Source organism: Eptesicus fuscus, chromosome 1 (assembly GCF_027574615.1).
Source record: "Eptesicus fuscus isolate TK198812 chromosome 1, DD_ASM_mEF_20220401, whole genome shotgun sequence".
In the NCBI taxonomy this organism is placed as follows: Eukaryota; Metazoa; Chordata; class Mammalia; order Chiroptera; family Vespertilionidae; genus Eptesicus; species Eptesicus fuscus.
Genome location: NC_072473.1, coordinates 12,265,698 through 12,268,594, shown reverse-complemented (window position 1 = coordinate 12,268,594; position 2,897 = coordinate 12,265,698). Strand labels below are relative to the sequence as shown.

General features: G+C 57.6%; 1 pseudogene; it reads left to right on the top strand.

The window, feature by feature from the left end:
* Positions 1–1,355: 1,355 nt before the first annotated feature.
* Positions 1,356–2,602, top strand: LOC103297818 (D-3-phosphoglycerate dehydrogenase-like; annotated as a pseudogene).
* The last annotated feature ends 295 nt before the right edge of the window (positions 2,603–2,897 follow it).

Here is a 2,897-nt window from a genome sequence, read left to right as displayed (position 1 = left end):
CATGCGCTGACCACCAGGGGGCAGCACAGAACATGACGGGTGTCAGTGATGTGGTGCTGGCAGCGGGCGGCAGTGGAGGTGCCGCCAGCCCCAATAGTCCCTCATGAGAGCTGGACCACAGCGGGATGGTGGAGCAGGTGACCGGGCGGCACCAGGCCAAGGCAGGTGTGAGTGGGGGCCTGATCACCCTGCAGATGGCATCCAGTGGTGGCAACAGGGGTTGGGGCTGCTACCTGGCTCCCAGGCACTGAGAGAGCCAGGCAGGGAGCCTGGCCCTGATAGATCGCCCCACAGGTGGGATGGTGGAACAGGTGAGGGGACGGCGCCAGGCCAAGGTGGGGTGCCAGGTGGGACTGTGGGGCTGCAAGGCTGGGGGCATGAGCTGGGGCTATGAGGTTTGGGGTGCGAGCTGGGGCCTGATCTCCACAGGCCATCCCAAGGGATTCCACCCACGCATGAATTTGTGCACCAAGCCTCTAATCTCTATAATAAAGAGCCAGGGTGTAACGACCCTTACCACCGAAGTTCGATCAGACTGGAAGTCAGTGCTGGGTTGCTGTGGCAACCCAGTGCTGAATGCTTTGGCTGCAGGCATGGGGCCTCAGCACTGACTGCTGAGGGGGCTGCGAATCAGGGCCAGAGAGAGGCCTGAAGAGAGAAGCAGGGACTGACCCATTGCCTCTGTGGCAGCTTTTGACCAGCACTTGCCTCTTTCTTTGTCTCCCAGTCTGGCCAGCAGCCATGCCTCCATTTCTCTCCAGGACTCCACTGGGGCTGCTGATCAGCCCCACCTTTCTGATCAGGCCCAGTTGATAGGCCCAGAGATGCTGACTGGCATAGAAACTGACCAATCAGAACCAAATCTGGGTGAAGTGTGAGTAACCAATGGCTGCCTAGGAGGCAGAGCTTTTGATGCTGACTGGCATAGAAACTGACCAATCAGAACCAAATCTAGGGACTTAGAGGTGTTTCTGTCCAGTGAGAGCGTCAATCCCAGGCTGGCTCCAGCAATGGCCTTCACAAATCTACAGAAAGTGCTCATCAGTGACAGCCTGGACCCTTGCTGCCAGAAGATCCTGTAAGATGGAGGGCTGCAGGTGGTGGAGAAGCAGAACCTGAGCAAAGAGGAGCTGATAGCCGAGCTGCAGGACTGCGAAGGCTTTATCATCTGCTCAGCCACCAAGGTGACTGCGGATGTCATCAACGCAGCAGAGAAGCTCCAGGTGGGGGCAGGGCCAGCACCGGCATGGACAGCATGGATCTGGAGGCAGCCATAAGGAAGGGCATCCTGGTCATGAACACTCCCTGGTCATGGGAACAATCTTAGTGTGTGGAGCTCACCTGTGGAATGATCATGTGTCTGGCCAGGCAGATTCCCCAGGCAACGGCTTCGATGAAGGATGGCAAATGGGACCGAAAGAAGTTCATGGGAACCGAGTTGAATGGAAAGACCCTGGGAATTTTTGGCCTGGGGAGGATCGAGAGAGAGGTGGCCATCTGGATGCAGTCCTTCGGGATGAAGACTGTAGGGTATGATCCCATCATCTCACCAGAGGTCTCGGCCTCTTTTGGCATTCAGCAGCTGCCCCTAGAGGAGATCTGGACCCTCTGTGACTGAACACCCCTCTCCTGCCCTCCACAACAGGCCTGCTGAACGACAGCACCTTTGCTGTGTGCAAGAAGGGCATGCGCGTGGTGAACTGTGCCCATGGAGGGATCGTGGATGAGGGCGCCCTACTCTGGGCCCTGCAGTCAGGGCAGTGAGCAGGCGCAGCACTGGACGTGTTCACAGAGGAGCCGTCTCAGACCGTGCCTTGGTGGACCACGAGAATGTCATCAGCTGTCCCCACCTGGGCACCAGCACCAAGGAGGCCCAGAGCCACTGTGGGGAGGAGATCGCTGTCCAGTTTGTGGACATGGTGAAGGGGAGAGCCCTCGTGGGGGTCGTGAATGCCCAGGCCCTTACCAGCGCCTTCTCTCCGCACACCAAACCTTGGATGGGTCTGGCAGAAGCTCTGGGGACTCTGATGTGAGCCTGGGTGGGTCCCCCAAAGAGACCATTCAGGTGGTAATGCAGGGCTTATCCCTGAAGAATGCCAGGAACTGCCTGAGCCCCGCAGTCATTGTTGGCCTCCTCAAAGACGCTTATAATCATGTGGATGTGAACTTGGTGAATGGCAAGCTGCTGGTGAAGGAGGCCAGCCTCAATGTAACCACCTCCCATAACCCCACTGTGCCAGGAGAGCAAGGATGTGGGGAAGGCCTCCTGAGCATGGCCCCAGCAGGTGCCCCCTACCAGGCTGTGGGCTTTGTCCAGGGCACCACACCTGTGCTGCAGGCACTCAACAGAGCTGCCTTCAGACCAGAAGTGCCTCTCTGCAGGGGTCTGTCCCTGCTCCCGTTCCAGGCTCAGCCCTCCAACCCTGCCATGCTGCCTACCATGATTGGGCTCCTGGCAGAGGCAGGCATGCAGCTGCTGTCCTACCAGATCTCAGTGGTGTCCGATGGGAAGACCTGGCATGTCATGGGCATCTCCTCCCTGCTGTCCAGCCTGGATGCCTGGAAGCAGCATGTGACTGAGGCCTTTCAGTTTCATTTCTGACCTTGGGGCTCACCAGGACAAGCCTTGGGGGCTTTGTGATCAACATTGAGAAGTCAAATTCCTGGGGCTGACACCAGTTATGTGGTCTGACCCCTGTAATAACCACTTAATAATCAGCTCCCCCCCCCAAAAAAAAAAAAAAAAAACAACCCAAATCTGGGTCAACTGTGAGGAGCCAATGGCTGCCTAGAAGGAGGAGCTTTTGACGCTGACTGGCATAGAAACAGACCAATCAGAACCAAATTGGCTGACAGAGGAGGGCAGTTGGGGGCAAGATAAGGCTGGCAGGGGAGGG